The sequence below is a fragment of the Plectrocnemia conspersa genome, unplaced genomic scaffold (assembly GCF_051122295.1).
Source record: "Plectrocnemia conspersa isolate PC_06_02 unplaced genomic scaffold, ASM5112229v1 ptg000001l, whole genome shotgun sequence".
Taxonomy (NCBI): domain Eukaryota; kingdom Metazoa; phylum Arthropoda; class Insecta; order Trichoptera; family Polycentropodidae; genus Plectrocnemia; species Plectrocnemia conspersa.
In genome coordinates this window covers 1,625,816-1,649,751 of record NW_028277165.1, presented here as the reverse complement: position 1 = coordinate 1,649,751, position 23,936 = coordinate 1,625,816, and the positions used below count along the sequence as shown (strand labels likewise).

At 31.4% G+C, this 23,936-nt stretch overlaps 1 protein-coding gene across 17 annotated transcripts in view; it reads right to left on the bottom strand.

Moving 5' to 3' along the window:
• cnc (NFE2 like bZIP transcription factor cap-n-collar) overlaps positions 1–23,936 on the bottom strand; it is a 108,723-nt gene that overhangs the window by 61,673 nt on the left and 23,114 nt on the right. The window lies entirely within an intron of this gene.

The window sequence follows — 23,936 nt, the reverse complement described above, 5'->3', positions numbered from 1 at the left end:
TTTTTTCAAAATCAAATATTTTTATTATATTTATAATTTTGTAATATCAAATTATACTATAGATCAAACATAAAAATGTAAAATAAAAAAAAAATTATAAAATATTTGACACTGCTGATAAACTAGTTTTGCATATATATAGTTTTTATTGAGGCAAAAAACTATTGTATTGTCATTGATTTTTTTTTATATGTATTAAATTAAATTATGTAGTTATTGATAAAAAGTCGTTAAAATTCGCTGTTTAATAAGCATTTAATATTAATTTATTTAAAAGTTAACAAAACACTGCTACAGCATTTTTAATATTTATAAATAATAATATAAAAGGTGTAAAGATAAAATAATAATTAATAAAAAGTAAAAATCTATAGTACTGCCATCTATAATATTTAATTCAAATCTTTATTTAGCAAAGTTGTAAACCACGTACGTAAAATATTTAATGTCGAAAGCAAATTTTTACTTTAAAAACTTTAACGCCTCGCCAAGAGGTGTCTCTATATAATAAAATATTTTTTTACTATTAGGTCATTGGCCGTGTTTTGTTTAATTTACGCACCGAACGAACTTTGATACGGAACCACTTTGCTTTTTTCTTTTTTATTAAAATTATTATGTGCTTAAAACCTGGGCGAAAGCAGGTCGCCATTAATTAGCCACATTTCGAACGACTGTAAAAGTAAAAAGTGAATTTGCGCTAAATTCCGACAAAATAAGATGTTGCGAAAACAATTTGTTTTTCCTTTCCAGGCAAATCAAATTCACGATAAACCGATGAACACCATGAAGCGAAAAGTGGCACGTGACATCCTCGTGAAATCGGGTCACCGGAACGAAGGTAACGTCATACGATGTTTCATAGGGATGCCACCACTCTGGTTTCAGCCCTGCGCTTCCGATTTCCGGTCAATTACTTAATATTATCAGGTTTTGTGTAAGTCAACGATTTCGAGCATTTAAATATAGCTCATACATTTGTTTGGCTTCGGAGATTCAATACTTCAGGAGTGACTTTTCTTGGGATTCGGCCGAGAAAAAAAAAGATACTCCATGTATATATTTTTCACAGAATATTATGAAAATATAAAAAAGTGTTCTATAAATATGCATAGTAAATATGATAGTATATACGATAACTCCTCCTCTATCGATTTCACATTATCAAAATGGACTGTTAATTATAGAAGAGGCAGAACATAAAGTGCATGATGTGTCAAAAGCTTCATCTATGCAAGATGCATTGTAATAAAAATGATTTTTGTGTCGATTTATGAATACTGTTGAGACTTTGATTCTCCATTACCAACTGAAGACTAAAAAAAATCGAAACAAATAGTATAGTAGAAAGTTTAAGGTTGATCCATCGGCCGTCAAAATCATGGCTTTACATTGTTTGGGATGCTCAGGAAATTTGTTTCAAAATGGTAAAAACAATCAACAGCATATCAAAACTTTCCAACTGCTCTAGAAAGTTTATCTCGCGACGGATAATCTGATTGTCGCTTGCGACAGCCCAGGTAGGAAGTCAGGCAGCGTCCCGATTGGTTAAGGATCGCAGTTGGTTCCTGTTTCTCTTTGGACAAACAACGAGTTCTATCTATGCCCCATAATCAGATTTAGCCTTAATGACTTGCATCTGTTCTTAACTGAAAAGAGTTATTATTGAGACGAGTTTCAGGACTAACGGGAGTCAGTTATGTTTTGGGAATGCAGTGAGAACGCTCGTTACCGAGCGTTCCCACTGCAATTCCACGATTTTATTGCTTTTGACGTGAATTTTTGACTTCTGATAAGTGATAATTATTTTTGCACTCTCTTATTGACCAAACTTTGGCTTGAATATACTTAGATCAACCCTCTTATATTATAAGTCCATAGTAACATCGGTAAGGATAGCTATAATATTTTTAAAACAATCTATGCCGGGCACGGGTATGCACCATGGCACAATTCAATGTTTTTATAACGTTTTAAAATATGATTTATCGTCTATGACATGTATGCTCAATCACTGTCAAATATTTAATGAGAGAATAAATTAAAAATATCATAAGAGACATCCCTATTCATGTACAGGACAACGTCATACTCCATTTCCACGAATGAGTCAAATCAGCGAGTGACCGAGAGGTCACAAGCGACGTATTCATAAAACAAATCGCTGTAAAGATAAACAAGGCTGACGTAGTTTCGCATAGAGAGTAAGAAAGCAACGCCGTCTCGCGGCCAATGTTTCAAGTAGGCGTGCGGCACTGCGCTGAGAAAATTTGGCGCGGGCGGACGGCATCGGTTCAAGGGCGGGTGGCCGATGACACCGCTAGACGTCCTCCCGACAAAGGACGATCCACCCCCAGACGAGCAAGGACTACGCCCACTGCGCACTTGCAAAGACGACTCAAACATTGTCCCTCAAAAAAAATTAATGTGCCAATGATTCAAGACTAGATTTTTTTAAATCAGTATTAGTTCATCGGTTGATTAAAAATACATAATAAAACATAATAGTGATGTGTGTTTAAAAGAAAAGTTATAATCGGGAAAGCTTAAAGTGAAAAATAATATTTTAGACGTGCAACCAATATAATAGACACCCAGATCCGTGCGTAGCGAGTGAAATTAATCGCGAGTTAAATAATACAATTTTTATGATACTCTTAAACTTAATTTAATTTAATTATTTTTTTAAAGCCACTCGCAAATTTTGTATATTTTTGGTGTATAAATTTTATTATTAGCCAATTCATAAATAGTTTAGTCTATTTCCAACCACGCATTAGTTTCCATAAAAATAGAAAATTCAGTACAGATTACTATCAAAACAAACACGAGCTGCGTTGTAGTGTTTTTATTAAAACGTTTCCAAGAACCACTTGGTTGATTGTCAATAAAAATACGTTAACGCCATTGTACGTGTTTATTCTACGAAATTGAGTAACGTTGAACCTTATCAATTCATAAAAAATAACATACAAAAACACATCATGAAATAACGGGCTACTTTTGACTGCGCCAATTATTTTATTTAATTTTATTTATGTACATTAAATAGCGCATATTATTACCGATGTTGACCATATTCCAACATTCAATTCGATACTATTAAAAATTGTGTTATCAGTAACTTACGCAACGCCATTGTCTCCTTATCATCAGAATTCAGTAGCATGTGTTTTTTTAAATAAAAATTATTTCGAACGTCCTGCAACCAAATGAAAATTGGTAATGTATTAATGATAAACGATTCTTACTACAGACTTTTCGTATGATATTTATAAATATCATACGACTTGATCGATTTTTCTAAAATTATTTTGTAACAATGGACTCACTATTCTCTCGGGTTTTCCCATGACTATGTCACTAGCTTTGTATATAAGACATGTAGATAAATATAATCCTGAATCACTCGAGTGATTTTATACTATATGTATATATAATACATTTTGCGCATTCTTTTGTTAGATCGATTTTCATACATTTAAATATAGAAATAAAAATAAATACGGTCCTAACGCCCGTGATCGTTGAGCAGAGGCTGATTTTAAATTAAACAAATGATGAATGTATTAATTTTACGAATAAATGAAATTTAAAAATACAAGTAGAGCAAGGTAGGTAATATAATAAATAAAACATATCTAAAAACCATACTTCGAGAGCAAATCCAATAAAAAAACGTGTACGTACACTTACCGGTACCACCCCTAAATGCGATCGACCAATTACATGGCAAAAATTAAAAATTTATTTTGTGCTCTGACTGTTAACAATAAATACTGTAGATAACTGAATAGAATTTTTTTAATCAATTTATATTTTGTCTGAGAGATAAATCAGTGATTATTATAATCATATTCACATATTGTAAAAACATATGTAATTGAAGGCTATGTGCAGTTTATTTACATTTTTAATATTTTATAGATATGCCTTTCAGGGATTTGTGTATTACAATATAAAAACCCGCGTAAAACTTAATTTATTGTAAGAAAAAAGAAAAATCTGTAATACATAGAAAGTGAAGAATACGCCTTGAATGTAAATATATGCCTATTATTTGCGACTTGCAAAACAAGTTTATTCGTTACGCTTACATTATAGAAACTCACGTGCCGATCATCTATTTAGGCGGATTAGGACAGTTCTACATGCACATTTTAAATAGGCTTAAACAACCGATACAAATAAGGTTTGGACTGATAACGGGTTCGAGTCCCCGCAGTATTCAATTTTATATTTACAAAAATGCGCTATTATTAAAAATCAGATCCAACTGCGAAATGTAATCTATTGAATGCAAATTATGTATATAGATGTCGCATGGTTAATAAATAATAATATATATTGTTTGTATCTGATTTACCCCGTTATAACGCATTGGGTTTACGTCTAAAAATAGAAAGGTCTGTCTATAACAATACTAATACAAATAAATGCAATATTAATACAAATGCGAACCATAAATATGCTTAGTTCCTAACAGCGTTGCCAAATCTCCAGTTGTTTGAATAATAGCCATATTATAAGTAACATACAATCCATCTGACGGTCGAGAGTAGGAAAGAGCGAAGCTTGTCTTAACTTAATAATAATATTACGAAACAATGTCGGGAATTGTATTTAGTGCATTTCATATGATATAAATGTTATATAATATTAGATCATTTATTTTCACATTTATTTGTAATTCAACTGAAAGAATTCACAATTTTTTTAGATTTTATTTACAGTAAAAAAAACAGCATGGTAACACTTAATATTTTTTTAAGAGCCTTTGGAGAATACTTTTAATTTAAAGCGCAACTCAAAAATGAGTTATTTAGTGAACGTTTTTAGATGTAATATAGCTTTAAAAAATATATGTTACATTAAAGAATGACGCAATTTATATCGTAAATTGTTAAAAAATACTTATAATATAAATAAGAAAACTCTTAAATCGATCTTTAGGAAAAACTCTTGATAAGAAATAATAATAAAAGAAAAAAACAATGAGAAAAAGTGCTACACTTAATCTAAGTTAAGTTGTATTATTGATGTTTGTTATTTAAACAATTTTTCATCTACAGAAAGAGGTAGAATGTAAGAATAAATGTAAATTAAACAGTTGCATTTTGATCTTCGAAAGTTTCAAGACGTGAATATATTTTGTTAAGCGAATCATCAAGCGATGCAATTGGACCATAAAAATCCGTATCTGTGTTTCGCTAGTGACGCCTCGAATTATAAATATAAAATAAGCGATACTTTTTCACATCAGGAGACGACCAAACGATTCGAGTAGAGGCGGTCAGAGACGATTCGAATTGGAGGGCGATCAGAGACGAGGTCAGAAAGCAGACGGCATTCGAAGGAAACTGAGAGAGACCCGCATCAACACGAAAGATATCAGCAGATCGTCCCAAAAACAGACAATCGACAAACGAGCGTGACAATCTATTTTTTGGGCGGATTAGGACCACTTGAAAATGCACCTAAACAAAGGACGGTTACTGTCAAGAGTAGGAAAGGTCCACACAGAAGTACTATAACATATGCCACTCTACTAATGGGAAACACTATTTTCGAGCAATAATCTCGAGGGCATCCAACATTAAACGATTGCATTGTTTATCTCCAAAATTTACACAGTTTAGCTGGCACGTGCAACCAACAAAGAACACAACTAAAGTATACAGACATATGTATGTGCGCAAATACCGAGATAAGTTTTGTTTTGCGATTGTAGCAATGCATTAAAATGCACCACGGATAGCGCGCGTGCAACGGTGCGGGAGTTGCAAGGTCGTCACTCATCACTCACTTTTCCATCATTAGCCAAATACGCAGAGAGAAACAGACGAAAGAAAATCTCAAGACTTTGTCAACATCAGTCATCAACAAGTCGCAACAAACTTAACATTGACCTTAAATTAGCTAGCGCTGCAGCACGTGCAGCGCGAAATAGATCTTGACGATAGGATTAATAGAATTTTGTAATCTGTTCGCACGCCCACTTAATATTTATTGGCACAATGCGTTTTTTTTCACTAATTGAAGATGTTAAAATGATGGAGAAGGGTAATGCATAATTTCAAATATCGGACGAGGTAGTAAACGTATCATTTAATATACCTACCTACGTCTTGGTGCAAAGTTGACGAGCGAATTGATGACAAAACGCCATTATACAAAACACAAAACAAAAGGAGAAATGCGCAATTTGTGCAGTAAATGTATTGTGTTGTGTTTGGCAATAAGTGGATTCGGGTCGGCGTTCTTAAAAATAAATCACATGTATTTTTTTGTATCTATAGTTATATATTATGTACATAAAAATGATGTGACTTTGCTGAAATTTAATTTTAACATAGTAACCATTTTAATATACGGAATGCTTCAATCATTGGTTTCACTTCTTTGAAGACGAATTTGGAGAATTATATTTTGTTTTAAAATCATAATAAAACAAGTAAATTATTAACAAGCACACGTGCCAATCGCCTATTTATGCGGATTAGGACCACTCGCAAATTTTCTTTAACCTAAAACTAAGAAAGAATGAAACAGTCCCTAGAATATCGTTTTTCACAGCTTCTAATTCCAAAAGCTATGAACCCTACGTAATGCAGACAAGGCTATAATAAAACAACAAATAAATTAATTGATTAAAAAGCGTGAAGCTATATTACATATAATAATGAACTCTAGCCATGATTATTTTATACAACATAAATATAACGTCGCCATGCTACTCGTTACACAATATAATCAATAATTTACAGCCGTCATTATTGCTTTCTATGGCCAGAGTTTCACGTGTTTAGCTACTTATTCCAATTCGGTTTATAAATAATTAGTTACATAAACAACCCCGGTTATAATTATATAACGTGCAATTATCAGGCCATTGTCTGAATTTTTTATAACATAAAACGTTCTTGACCACGTGACATAGTTATATTTAGGTCAACGAGTCATGAAAAAAGTCTTTTGACACATTTTAATAAAAATATATACAGTTCAGACTAAAAATAATCTAATAATAACAAATAAATTCAGTCTAAAACTGCGTATAATATGTATAGCAACTGATACTGGCATAAAAGTGAAGAAGCTTCAACCAATTCAAAATAATCTTATCTAACATATATTATAATATCAACACCAATAATATAAACGAAAACTGTATTTATTACTTAAATCTCAACACTCAAAATAAATAAGCTGCTTGAAAATATTGTTGTATTTTATAAAACAATACATTTAAAATACATATTTACCATACTTCATCACATCAACACAATCGACCGATTTTATTAAACTAAAGTAAAGTCGAATAACACACATCTAGTTAAAATAGTCGCATTTTTAATACAAGAAAGTTTTTAATTTAGACGAAGAATGAATTGCTATGATGTACAATTTACTTTACTAGTTTGAAATTTTTGATTTTTTTTATATTTTTTCATATGACGCATATTTGCGTCAACGGATTTTAACGATACTTTTGCGTACACATTTCGCTAAGCACATCTAACCCGAATTTCGACCAGTAGGAGAGCGCAAAAACAATTATTCCTTCTCAGAATTCAAAAATCCACGTCAAAAGCGATAAAATCGTACCGTACCGAGCGTTCATTCGGGATAGATTCGAGACTGTTTTTTCTTGATTTTATTTTAGGAATAACTACATGAAACTGAATTATTTTTTTTTATTTTGCCGCATGTATAAAAATGGCTACCTGAAAAACATCAGTACATATATCTCAAGCAACTGTAGATTTTATAAATATATTCTTGCTATGATTTTTTCCAGAGTTGGGCCCCTCAAGGGGAGCGGGCTATAAGTAAGCAAGAACGCAGTTGAGTCTACAGCGTAGACTTTAAAGAAGAGTCAAAGACTGAAAATATCGCATTACTTCTGCGACACTTAACAATAAGAAGGGGTGGAAATGTAGTACATATATTTTGTAGAATAAATGATAAGATAAGGAGCACTGTATCATTTAAGAAAACAGTCAATCATACCAAGTTCAAAATTGTAATGTCTGTAACGAAGAACGATAAATTGATAAAAAATCAGTTGTTCTGCGATGAAATACATGACACGTCAGAAGACAAACAAATGAGCGATACGCCATTGGCGATTTGCTACGCGACATTTCTGAATACAAAGCAAATAACGCAATTTAGGAAAGCTGTTTTCGCCAATTCTCCAATTTCACCAGCAAACAAACATTCCGAAGAAGTCTATTGCGTATAAGAGATAACTGCGTAACCAATGAAATACGCGCCAACGCAAAAAAAGCACTTGTTATTGTTGAACAGTCAGTAACACCAGTCTCTCTCGATGACCTAACGTGGGATGAAAGCTTATAATTATTATTATCTTTTTTGTATTTATAGATAGTAGTAATCTTTGTTCTTCTCTCCCGTAGAGGTAGGTCAGTCATTGCGGTCGAAGAAAGGTCGCTCATGTCTGGTGAACAGAAATAGCAATTTTTTCTGTACAGAGAGAACGATGCACTCGATGTTAAATTCACATTTTATACAAACAAAGCGTGTAAACCAAACATATTGGTGTGTTTGTATAAGCTTATATAAGCACACGGGAAAACGTCGGAAAAAACTAGAATCCGCTACTGAGAATTGGTCAAATATAATTGGTTGAAAAAGATTCAGTAGAAAAGTCTATAGTGGCTCAAGTGTCACATCTCGCTGGGATCGAATCGACTCATACGAATAAATAGCCAGCTACGTGTAGCTGTAAATAGCTTAAATGCTCAAAATGTTACAGAATTAATGAATGTTTGACATTGAATCGGTGTCAGCCGGGCCACTAAACTCTTTGGCGGCGTCCTTGGCAAAAATATAAAATTAATCACAAATTTCAGAAGAAAAAAATTCTAAAGAAAAGGTATTCACATTGTTACAGATAGTAACAGTACATTATTAAGTACGCAATAAATTGGTTCATTAAACATAATATTGTAAACACGAGCTGATCGATGTCAAAAACAATGTAAACATTTTTATTCTGCTACATAATTGTCCCCATAAATGCGCAATAGTAAAGCATATTTAATAATAATATAATGATTAGATTATAAACAACACTCCTTAACTAAATAGCTAAGCAATAAATTATACGATTTCCAATCAAAGGTTCTTCGTAATCGTCTACAATAAAATTGCGATAAATTATTTTCCCATGTTTTTAAATGTAATTATCTAACACTAATTATTAAATAACTGCATTTTAATTATCGTAAATTTGCTATAAGACAACTTATATTCAGTCAAATCTAACAAACTCACATGTAAAATATTTTTATAAACAGTATTGCAGATTTTTCAATCGAGCCAAGTTTTTCTAATAATTATAATTAAATACTTTTCTGTATTATTTCATATAATCCATAAAAAGCAATACGATTTTAACGTAGCACGTTTCAATTTTGAAGCGAGCCCGTCGGACGTCTTAAAACAATTATATATACGAACAGTGTATAATCTTTGAAATGATAAGTGCAATACATTTAATTAACTTTCTTTTATATTTGAAATATACAGTGTTATTTTCATACCTCATTTTGACCTCTACATACGAACCTAGATTCAAGACACGGCGTACAATGATTCACTGCGCTTGCGCGCGCGCCAAGATATTCATACGAACGATATTTATTGTTACTAAATCGCATTTATCTGAAATACGACGCAGAGTGGTCTGTGCGACGCACGCTACATATATACATTTACTTTTTTGTATATCTATTTCCGTATATATGTAATCAATAAGATGTAATGGAAAATTAGGTTTCGAGATACGTACCTACCCTGTATATTATTTAAATACAGGTATTGCCATTGACAGTTAAGAGTAATATTTTTTTAACAAGTTTAAAACATTTTTTCTTATAGATATTTAGTTAAACGTCGTTAAATATTAAAATAACAACGCAGAATTTTTCGTCAATATGTTATTTCTCATCTTAACATGCGTAAAAATAAATGAATAACAAACATTTACTAGTATCATAATGATAATAAAAGGGGTGATAAAATAATAATCTCAATATCAACAAAGGAAAACTACCCTATGCACTTTTTACATATTAGTAGCGCCCCACAAGGCGACCGACCAATTACAGTACATATTCAGATTCTTATATTATTACTATATATTATTTTTAGCGAAATATCGTGAACATTAAAACAACGTACAAAATTTCGCAATGTTTTTATCTAAACATACGTAAAAATATATAATAAATAAATAACAAATATTAAGTAGTATACTCTCTTGATTAAAACAGGGCTCAATTAGAACAAATAAAAGATTTTTTAATAAATAAAATAATATTAATTTTATAAATACTAGAACAATACTGTCCCTCAGGGCGACCAACTAGTCCCAGGACAGAAGCAAATTCTAACAGTTTATGCAAAAAATAATATCACCATATGATGCTTAAAGACATTTTTAGCGAAACGTCGTGAACAATAAAACAGCCCAGAAAACTATGAAAATATATTTTTTTTATCTTAATATGCGAAAAAATATATAATAAAAAGGCTCGTATTTTTCGGGTCAGAATTTCAACATGGTTTTGGTTAGAATTTATATTGCATGGGTCAGAATTTATATTAAATGGTCAGAATACTAGCGATCAGAATAAATATTAGATTGTCATAATTTATATGAATTAAAAGAATTAATATTAAATGGTAAGATTTATGTTGACACAAGGTCAGATTCGATTTTTTCAGTTGGCAATAGTGTTATCGTTTAAGATTGGTACAACTGTTCGACGGCGTCTGTCGTTTACATCTTGACAGTTCTGACGCACCAACGCTGAAATCAACAGCTCTTGTCAACACCAACTATTAGACCTTCGCTAAGACCACCACTACGGTGAATGATAATCAAAGTGTAACAATCTAAAATAAAACAAAATTCATTTCATAACATGGTTTTTATTTATTATTAATTACAAATTTATATATGAAATGGGAGACATGGCGACTTGCTCCCGCTCGCGCCGACTTTCACTGTAGAACCAAACAACCTAACCTTTTTTTTAATGATATTGTATTGATTTGTTCTCATTTCGGTATATCTTGGACATTGTCCAGCATCATCCAATCTATGACTAACTATTCGAAAAGCGAAGACGCATATTTGAGTACCACAATTTTGGAATGAGATAATAAAATAGGTTAACTTCAAGTTTCCTGCGTAAAATATGTGACTATGGCAGCAAGTTACTTTATTATGACCATGTGTTATTGGTATTCTGACCGTTTATTATTTTTATTCTGACCGTTTATTATTTTTATTCTGACCATGTAATAGCTATTATGACCATTTTGCTAATAAAATTCTGACCGAAAATTGATATTTATTCTGACCAAAATTTGATTTAAATTCTGACCATTTAATTACAATTTGATCAAAAATAGAACAAAAATCGATCATAAATAGAACAAATAAAATATTTTTTTAATAAATTAAGTATTAATATTTTTATAAATACTATAAAAATAGTGAAAGGAGCGATAAAATAATAATCTCGAAATCAACAAAGCAAAACCGCCCTGTGTACTTTCACATACCGGTACTGCCCCTCAGGGCGACCGACTAATCACAGGATAAAATCAGATTCTAACAGTTCAAGTAAATATTATATATTCGAATAATATCACCAGATGATGCTCAAAAGACACTTTAGCAAAACATCACAAAACATTAAAATAACAACGCAGAAAATAAAAAAACAATGTTTTTCATTTTATCACATGTAAAAAATATATTAAAAAATAAATACCAAATATTAACTACAATAATATAAACTCACTTGCTCAGAATTAGAACAAATAAAATTGAACTAATTTTAGAAATAATAATCTCGAGATTAATAAACCAAAACCATCCTGTGTGCCTACACATACCGATACTGCCCCTCAGGGTGACTGAACAACCACGTGACAGCATTAAATTCTAGCAGTCCATGTAAATATTATTTAATAGATTATCACAAGATTATGCTTAAATACATATTTAGCGAAACGTAATTAAAAATTAAAATAACAATTCCGTTTTTTATTTTAACGTAAAAATATATAAAAAATAAATAATTAATATTAACTAAAATACATAAAACATGGTACTGCGTCTATTAAAATCAATATATACACAAGAGAGAAGCGCCCATAACGCAAAGCTATTCGCGTATCTTGGTGGTGCGTATATTTAGACGAGCGTGTTCACACGTGTACGGCTCTTTGCTCTTGTAAGCACTCTCGTCTGATTACATGCGTCACTGAGGTCACCGCAAACTTTTATCGTTTGCGGTAACTGAAATTTAGTTCCGTGTGAACGCTTTCATTGATGCGACGTTGATAGCATCGTATATCTCAACAACGGCTTATTTACAGGCGTCTAGATTATCAGCAAAGAGAAGTCGAGCATTAAATTTTGGCAGAGAATAATTTACGGAGGCGGTCGACCGTTGGCTCGCGTGCCCGTGCGTCGAACTCTGTCCTCTCTTGTTCGACACCGGTCACCTTAACACCACCGCCTAGATCACTGTACGCAATCATTTATAATTGGACATCAGATAAACGCGCATCAGATTCGGATATCGCAGATTAACGCCCAGAAAGATCGGGTTCAAAGAACTGCAGTGAAGCGATCGTTTCTATGTTATATGCAAGCTATCGAAGGATCATTCTTTGTCTGAATCTATTTTGAACAGCAAAAAATGTTTTCCTTTAATGTGAATTATAAGAACTGAGGTAAAAAGTCAAATAATATATAAAAATATGTAAGTGTAGAACTGAACTGAAAAATATTAAAATAGACTCGACATCTTTGAGTCAACAGGTGAAAAAACGAAAACATTTATACACTGATAGATGCACTCGAGATGATTCTACCCACGTCTATAGAATTTGAGAGAAAATTTGTGCTGCAGAACTATTTTTTAATGATCAAGAAATTTGAAAAGGAATGGGTTACAACATAGATAATATTTTATATCAAAATATTGAAATAATTTATTATATCCCAAGCGACAAGCAAAAGCGTTCAATATGAGAAACCTTAATAGTTACATTACGTGCGTTTCAGGTAGTGATAGTAACGTGAAATATAAAGAACATTAGCATACAATAGTTAGTGGGATTTGCGATTTTTATGACACACTTGATACTGTAAGCTTTTTAATTAAATGTATTTGTGTATTCAATGCAATATAGTATAAACATTTTTTTAATGTTATTTTTTGAGAAAAAAAACTAGCTTCGGTACCTCACTGTCGTGAGGTACCGAAGCTAGCAAGTGTGCGAGTATCGGACCCTCAACTTTTTGGGTTTTAAATATTATTTTTGCTTCGTTCTGATTTTTTTACTCTATTTTTAAATTTAATGGTTAAAATTAGACATTAAAACCATTGTGTAGCTGTGCTATTAAAATATCTCAAATAATAAAAAATATCACTCCTTACCTCGTCTCCTAATGTATGTATTATAAAAAAGTTTTCATTAATTTTAGTCACAATAATGCTTTATGCTATTCCACATAATTACTAAAATAATATTTGTACAATAAAGATGCAACATAGCTTGTAAAATCCACTATTGTATATTTTATTTTCTCCTACAGTATATTTATTTTCAAGAAACAGTGCAATTCAACGCATGATCAACGCAGGCTTTTAAATTTCTGCCCTATGATTAGTCGTTCACTGTGAGATGTGTACCGGTAAGTGTATGTACACAGGGCAGTATTGACTTGTTGCTCTCAAAGTACGATAATACAAATATTTTTTAGAAACGTGTGAAAATAAAAATATTATATAACACCAAAAGACAATATTTCACACATAACTATTGCTTATTTGCTAACGTAAATAGATAATATAAATAAAAAAAGGCCGGATATAAATCTGTATATGTGTACCGATTAGAACGTATCATAGCAAATTATATGTACATAGCAAAGCACACTTTAGTCTATAGAAAAATCAACGGAAAGCACCTGACATATTTTCTAGAATTGAATATATTTATAACACATAATTAAAAATATTAATCTGATCCTAAATAATAATTAACTCTATATTTTATAAAAAGTATTAGTTCCTTATTATACATATACATATATCTATTATACAGTTTATTATGAAAGTGGAATAAGTCATAAATCTAAGTATTATGCAATCATTTAATGTATTTTATATATTTTATATCATTGTGTTCTACAGTAATTTGATTTGATATTTATTAATAAATACATGCACAAGTCGCTGACTATTGGCCTGAAATACCCGGGCTCGAATCCCATGGACTTTGTTGTTTTTCAATTTCAATTGTATTTGGGAGATCTGAATTAGTGATTATTATTTAAATATAATCAGTGTCGCCAGTGAGTGTTTGCCTAGCTCATGACTAAATAAATCGGCCCCCACATAATATTATCGCTTTAATTTAAATAATTAAATTTTAAAATCATTTATAAATTACTTTATACACTAATTTTATAGTATAGGAGTAAAACGGGTTCTTTAAACCCACTGTCTCATTCCATTGTGTTTAAACACTGACTAACAGACTGAACACGTTCAGAAAACCACTATCTATCCGACGATAACAGCAATTATCATACCAACTTTAATTTGTACTTTAAAAAATTCTCAGTCAGACCCTGGTTTCCTGACCGCAACTTCATCGAATGCGACCTAGGTCGTTCGCTGATCGGACTCTACCCTCGACACGTCATAAAATCACAAACAGGTTCCACCGACATAGCAATTTTCCTAACCTAGCACGCAATCCGACTGCTTTGTATCATAAAGCCTCTTTTCTCGCTCGCACTTTAAAAATAATGTAATCAAAACGATGCGGTACCGTCATAGTACTATCGGACGCTATCGAAGTATCTAGCAACTCTGACGATGAGTCACTAGTCGCTACTAGTACGAAATTGTGTTTTGAATCACGAAATTTCTCTAACGACTGAAAAACAGAGGTAATCGTAACTGCGTTACGTAATAACGACTAACGACAGGTCCAAATGCGCATAATAGCTTTGGAGAAAAATGCCATCAATATACGCAAAACAGGTGGTGAGTTGTTATTGTAAACATCAACGATCGATAGAAATGTATTGAAAACAATCGCGCAAAAAAGCAACGAGAAACCACTGCGTTGTAATTTATGCACAAATAAAATAAGATTAAAAACAATATCATATATAGCAGGGGCAAACTGATCTGTTTAATAAATACTGCATCTCTACCTACGTCACTGCATCACTTTTATCAAACAGACAATTCCAAAATCAAGTGATGACCACCTGTTAAGGATTGACTATTACGAATGAACATATCGAAGATAATTTAGCATTGAAAAGAGTAAAATAATAAATTTATATTCAATTATAATTCATCCTGCATTCAAAGTCTTATAGCCATATATAAAATTACATTAGTCTAAATTTATGTATAAAAACAATATATGTATGTCACGACGAATATAGAAAATTACACACTATTTATTTACAATAATATAACCTTGCCTTATCTACGTTATTGTGCAAATTAATAATCCTACGATTTATCGCACATTTTTTCAAGTATTATTAAAACACAAGACGTGTGTTTTAAACATAGGGAAAAATATTGAATTTATACAAACATATTATAATAATTACATATGCAACAAAACAGGACGTGTTAAATACTAGTTAACTACAAGACAAACCCTACATACTATAAAATTATAAATATATTCATTTAAGGCTAAAAACTTGTTCAAGCACTTTATACTTACAAATAATCACTAAGTCATATGCATAATCAAGGTTAAAAAAGCAGATAGTATGATTGAGCAAAAAATATGCAACTTGTTTTATTAATAAATAACACAAATTCATGGTCAATGATCGTGATCGACACAGCACTGACTCAAAAACTTCCAATGATAAACTAATTTAAACAATGAGGTTCTAATAATACTTTATTAGCAAAAAGTGCATATAAAAAATCTATCGCGACAATGAGAATATATTAATTTAATTATTCTTTAAATTCACTTTCTATAAAACTCATAATCACTTTTAAGCCTATGCGTTGAGAAGAAGCATAAATACTAAAAATATATTTAATAACACAATCTATGACGTCATACATTTTTTTTATAATCGACCGGCAAACAAAAACTGCCGTTCCCCACCACATCTGTTTTGAGAAGTATCATTGTCCTCTTAATTCTATTTTTATTTTAACGAAATAAACTACAAGTATATTTTTTATATTATACAGTAATATGTGAATGCAAGTAAAAATATATCATTTAATTCCAATATAAATTTAAAGCGAAAGAAACATTTTGCTAAACACAATTAAAATTATAATATGCGCAAAAAATCTATAGCTGCTAGCGCAAAACCAGCCTGCAATTTACATATAAAACTTGATAAAAAAACCAATGTATTCCTCGAATCAAGAAAGCAAAAAGCGGTTATGCGTATCTGTTAATGTATTCGTTGGACCTTACTTTAACAAAAATAAGGATCGGTACTAAAAATCTCTATTCAGCAGAATCAAAAAATATATTATTTTATGTTTTAATGTTTTTCCTCTTTATTTTTTCTTAATAAAAAACCGCCATTTTAAAACGAATAGGTTCATTAACGAACTTAGTCGAGTTATTTTTAGAACAAGTTTAATGACGGTAGTTATTGTGTATTTTAATATATTTTAAATAAATTTTCATTTTAAAATTTTTTTAGCAGTTATTTTAATTTTTTTTGAATAGCTCACATTTTAAAACAATAAATCAGATTAAGCTGGCTAACGAATTTAGCCACGATTTTTACGATATCTATTCTAATTCTAAAATAATGTCGATGCCATTACGAAAAAAAATCATTAAAAAAATGTTATGCTTGTACTACACTCTCTGTAGGTTCGCCGACTTCCGAGTAGCGGCCACACTGCCTCAAATTTCATATGCCATCCGGACGGCGGCCGTGAATGACTTGCATGCGATAGAAAAAGTGCCAAATAATCGCAATTTTTAAATTGTCATATTGTTAAAATTACGCTACTGATAATTTTAAAAGTTTGTGTGGGCACTCACCAATACAAAATCAGTGTAAACTTTTCGGTCGTAAATATTCAATTTACGCAAAATGCCATAAGGCAAAAAATGATACTTCAGAATACGAACACCACATCTGTGACTATCCTAGAATTTGTCGCCATCGATTCTAAATAAGAATTCGTTATGGTGTGACATTTATATAAACCGATCTAAGAAAATACATAAGGATATTCGAAACGATTTTTTTTAACAAAATCAAGTACCACTAATTATTTAATTTTATATGAAAAAAATATAATAACGATATCTGTTAGAAGAATATACTATCAAAAATATAATTAATCCCTTTTAGTGCCCTAAAATATTCAAAGATGTCAGTAAGAGTCTGTTGAAGTCCCCGATAAGCATGTGGTATTATAACTTGACCACGTGACCACGATGCAGCGCTTGACATGCGTGTTGACCATAGGACGCTTACGCGCATACTGAAATTGAACCGAGTTACTCGTTCTATCTTAGTTTGCGCCTGCGAGAAGCATAAAAAAGGCGCAGCAAACAATGGTTTATTAAAAATATGTTTCAAACGAAGCATATTTATATTGGAAAAACACTAAACTACTTTTTGTAATAATTAATTTTACTGTTTACATCACTATTTTTTCAAATTAAAGTTTCTAGATAATGTGTAGCAATCACGAACGATCATGAGCGCAACGCATACTCATGAGCGCAACGCTATGTGTGTGCATAGCCCGATTCTTATCATTCATGCGACAGTGGGAGAGGATCAAAATTAATATATGTATAATATACAGCTATACTATTCTTTGCATAATAAATTTTATCATATAAACAATGTTTTATTAAAAATTAAAAAGAAATAACTTTCACACTTTTGATTTAAATATGCGGTCATACCTTAGTCATAAAAAAATAACTCAACGTTGTTTTTAGCCGGAAACTTACTCAAGTTTGAAACATCAAATATGTTTACCGAATTCTAGAAACAATAAACTGAGATAAGAGCGCAAACTTCCTGAAACATTAAGCAACCACGCGCAAAAAATACAACAATACTGCTTTGTAGTTGACTTTCATCGCATTAGAGCAATATTTAAATTATATTTTAATAGCAAAGATTCGCGTTAAGGGTGCAATCGGACATTGAAAGTGATTAATCACTAACAGCATCTGTCATTGAGCCAAATAGCGCCATAAAAGTTCACAAGTACGATCATCTGGCGTAGCTGGGTCACTGCGCCAATATGGAAAACCGAGACATCTGTTCGACGAGAAGAGGTTTTATTTGGAATGTCAAAGTAAAATCTTGTTTGGAAATATAACGACACGATACATACATATGCTCGAATAATTCAGAATTGATTAGTCCGAAAACGCGTTTACTCGTCACGTTTTCACGGTTGGTGCTCTCAAGCCAGCTGCTAACCGCTCGATTTGCGTATTTTTAGCAAATTTTTTTAGCATACTTTTTGTGTGAAAATAGAGTATAATCACTTTGCGTAGTGGTGCTCAACTTAAAATGACTCAAATATGCAAAACTAACAATGTAAAGCCAATTAACAGTGGACATCTTAGTTAAATTTTTTAACGATATAAAAACCGTTCAAAATAACAAAAAAACCGTTGAAAACCGTGCGTTAGATTATTATCAAAATTATTCAACAGTAACTATATTCAACCCTTTATGTATTTATTTTACATATTTACTTGCATGAACGTATTGAAAACGCCAGGTGCAATTAACAGAATAACAAAGCATTTTGCATTAAATAATATATGTCTATGATAAAATTGATAAGAAGAGATAGTCAAAACGTCAATATGTTATCAAATATTGAGTTTGAGATATGAACTGACTCATAAAAAAAATGTGAAGTCGTTTTTACGATTCTCTGTCGGGATTGTTGCGACGAAATGAGTCGCAGGATCATTGATTTATTATTTTTTCTCGTATTACACATTGTACTTCAACGCGTGTTAATCATATGCTCTTTAATTCATGCCCTGTGATTGGTAGTACGCCGTGTGAGATGTACCGGTATGTGTAAGTACACAGGACAATATTGATTTGTTGTTTTCGAAGTACGATTGTCGAGATTATTATATTTAAGGCATAAAAATCTCTACTGAAAAACTATTTATAAGCTTAAGAAATTCAAAAATTATGTTTTATAATTTAAAAAAATAAATGATTTATCCTAATTTCTTTAACGTTTTTTAACGAAGTTATGATTTATTACTAGCCGCCATTTTGAAACAAAATATTTTTAGAACAAGTTTTATGTCAAAATAAAGACATTATCATATCTTTGAAAAATTGTAAACATAACAAAAATATTATTTTTATTTTTTTTTATCAAATTTATCAAATAATTTATATTTTATACTCTGAATTTCGCATATTTATATTGCTATATATGTTTTATGAAGTTAAATCCGAAACTGAAAGTTTATACCGAGGCGCCCATGAGCGGTAAAATGCTTTGTATGGCGGTTTAAGCCTAATTTATTCTAAATGGCGAGAAAATACATAGTGTTTAGATATCAATGCTTTAAATTTGAATATTTATGGTAGACAGGCCTTGACCTATTGTGTTACAACAGGGTAAATACAATCACTACTAAGTAGTGAGACGTTTTGAGAAGTCAATGACATATATTTTATTATTTATAAGCTGTTATCGCACATCATAAGTTACTATGTACGACCCTGCCCGATTTTTTTTAATAATTCAACACGATGTTAAAAAGATTGGCTTGTGGAACACTAGAATTGATCACTGTTAGCAGACTCTAATGGACCAGCGACACAGTTTTCGTCCGCGTCAGTATTTTTCTTATTTTTTTAATCTTTCGTTGTAATCTGACAAAAATTTCTGAGCATCGGTGACATCTAAATATGTGTATTATAATTAATAATCAATAGACGTTGGTTTTTTATAATAGCGCATTTTTATAAATAAAGTTATAAGTCTAGTTATAAGTCTAGACATTACAAAGTACGCTATTCCAACTTTAAATTATTGTACAACTGTAATATTCTCTATAAATTGAGTTAATTTATTATATATTTTTATATTATATATGCACGACATAGCCTTATTTTAATTACCCATCACGATACTCATATATGAGATCCGGAAAATCTAGGAAAATCTAATCTGTGATGATAAAAAATACACAATAATCACTAATTCTGATCTTTACAATTATTGCTTTTGACGTGAATTTTTGCCTTCTGAGAAGTGATAATTGTTTTTGCGCTCTCAAATTGACCGAAATTCGGTTTGAATATACTTTGTTTAGTCCTCTTATATTAGAAGTTCATAGTTATATCGGTAAGGATAGCTATCACTCGATTATCAAGCGTTTATATTACGACTTTCAATAATAATATTACGAGTGAGAATCGAATTAAGCACATCTAAACCAAATTTTGACCAATAGGAGAGCGCAAAAAACAATCATAACTTCTCAGAAGTCAAAAATCCACGTCAAAAGCAATAAAATCGTGCCGTCGCCGTCGCAGTGGAAACGCTCGTTACCGAGCGTTCCCACTGCGACGGCGCCGACACGATTTTATTGCTTTTGACGTGAATTTTTGCCTTCTGAGAAGTGATAATTGTTTTTGCGCTCTCTTATTGACCAAAATTCGGTTTGAATATACTTTGATCAGCCCTCTTATATTAGAAGTCCATAGTAGTGTCGGTAAGGATAGCTATCATATTTTTTAAACATAGTGTAACATCGAAATGCAGACAAACTATAGAGCAATATGTGAGATGCGATGTCTGTCTATACTTATATTCCACTGAGAGATAGAGTGGCTTAGTTTGTATTTTGGACTTGACTAAGTTTGGGTTTGAACAGCAAATGGACGTTTCACAACTATCAAATTGAGTTTCATAGACATTTTAGAGCAGCATATCAGTTAAATTATATTTTCGATAGTAGAAATATATATCTACTGGTGAAAATGTATTTAAACTTTACTAGTGAAATTATAACTTTACCAAAAAATACACATTAACTGTAAAATTTATACATCGAATGTAAATAAATAATGATAAGAATATAAATATATATGTATGTATATATTACATACATATAGAAATGTCGAGTTCATATAATTTTACTAGCACCTGCTAGATAATTTATATTTTCACTGGTAAAAGTATATATCTACTGGTGAAAATATATAATGAAATGATATATTTAAAAAAAAATATTTTCAGAATAGATTCGAGACTTTTTTATAGATTTTATTTTAGGAATAAGCACATGAAACTGAATGTATTATTTATTTATTTTGCTGCATTAAATTCAGTAGTCAAATTACCGATCATATAATCTATAAAAACATTAAATTTATATAATTCAGCTGGTGCTGTTGTTAATATTTCGTTATTTTTTTGCTTCTTCCTTAAGTATTCAATCTGAATTTTCAGATCGAATACCTAAATTTACTGCTACTAATTTACATTTGTTGAATATTTCCTCTAATGTCTAATATTTTTTAAACGTTCAAAAAGCAATCAAGTCAACAATAATTTGCAAATAAATTTTAAAACAAATTGAGCCGCCTCAAAAAACTACAATCTGTTCCTTTGAATAATAATGTTTATTGTGAAAGTACTACCTAGGGAATGAGTGATTTTGAAGGCAATGTTCCGCTCTTTTTATTTATTGTATAATATGTATAAAAAGGGCTAAACTTATACTTGAAATACATCTCAAACAACTGTAGTTCAGTTCAGATTCATTATTTGAGGTCGAATTTGTTTTTTTTATAAATATGATTTTTTTCTATGTGTCGGGCCCCTCAAGGAAAACGGTACCAAAGAATTTGTACCTTCTCCCTCGGTTTGATAATAAGGTATATAAAATGTTATTTACTTTTCGATTTGTGAAATATAGTAAGTGTGTTATAAATCTACGCATTCGACGACGCGAATGCTTACTTTCCGAAACTTATTCTCTCGACGAGAATATATCTATATATAGAACCTCCCCCGCTAATCCAATTCAGAACCAATCTGCTGTAGGTTGCTAAAGCACATGTGCAGCAACCAGATAGCTCCTGAACCGGTAATCGTTTTACGCACCTATCCTGGCGAATAAATAAACGAGATACCCGAAACCGGTTTCTGATACAATTTAGCGCTAATCGATTATGCATATAGCGCGAAACGAGTCGATTATGTAGGACAGTCGACGAGCAGCGTCGACCAGTACAAGAATCCGTTTCAAGGTCATGGATCAGAATCATCAACGTTTGGACAGGCAACGAAGCGTGCAGGTTCTGTTGAACCCTGTAAGAAACCGCCTGCACACCATACGACAGAGATGGCCAAACTTTTGAGAACCGATGTCCTATTCCTTTGAAAACAAACGAAAAGCCATATAACGCAGAATATAAACTCAAAAATGCCCTTAATACATATATTTTTATTAAAATTTTTTTGAGCACTGATGTCCTGGCCAAAACAATGAAGAATAAGGGACGCAATCGCGACTTTATCGACTTCAAAAAGCGTTAAATTAAATACATACTACATCGAAGTGCACTAAGATAAAAATACTTTCTCTTGTATATACAGGTAAATCAGACAACTGTTAATATTCACGCGTGCTCAAAGTGTTGAATGTTAGTTTGCAACGCTGGTGCTGATTTTTTAAAGAAAATCTTCTTCTCTCATGAGGCACATTTCCATCTCTCTGGGTTGTTAATAAGCAAAATTGCCGTATATGGGACGAGGAAAATCCTCATGTGATTTAAATATGTACAAAAAGTGACTGTTTGATGCGCATTGTTGTCAGGCGACGTCATTGACCATTAACGTATAGTACAGAACACGAATCGCCTATAAATTGTTAAAGCACTCCGCATAACATGTATGCAAAATCAATTCCAAGTCGTAGACACAATTATTTTTTGTTAATATTCTAGAACATGTAGCTCCAGGTATTTTTATAAAGACAGCGAATCCGCATTTGTACGACTACTGTGCAAAAGTAAATATTTTGAGTTTTCAATTTCCGCATTTATGCCATTGATAAAGAAAACAGCAGTACTCCAGAACGAAATATAGGCAGTTTTTAGCTTTTACTAATCTCACTGATTTATTAAAATCGGAATACATCGCAAATATGCTATAAAAATTATATATGTAAATCCAACTCATATAGATAATCAAATACATATGTATGTATAAACAAAAAAAGAAAAAAAAGTAGTGACCGTGGAACGATGCAGAAGAAAACCGTGTTTTTGGTCCACTACAGCCTGCCGATCCTCAATTGCTACATGTTTATCGTTGATAAAGAGAATAAAGAACAAAGGGGCAAAATTGAATCCCTGCGATATTCCAAAACGTATGTAACTCAAATAAAACATACAAAACTTGACATCCGAAGAAGTCTATAACAAATTTGATAAATAAATCTTGATGTTAAGATCATCAATGCCTATTTAGAAGGTAATTTACCAACACACCAACACGATAGATATATAATTCATATGAGCCCTAGTAGTTTTTATTTTTATTTTTATCATGTCCGGAAGATCATTGAATTTATTTTTGCTTTCCAAGATTTTCCTAACCTTACGGATGAATACAAAAAAATACAATAAATAAATTCTGCTTCTAGAGTTTTTGTGTTAAATTTTCAAATTTCAACGTTATTGAAAAAAAATGTTAAACTAAATTTAAGAAAATATTTATTGTTAACGCATTTTCATGAGCGCAACACTATGTGTGTGCATCAGTTACGTTAAACATTTGCTGTTCCCGCAAACGGCTAGCTTATCTTTTATC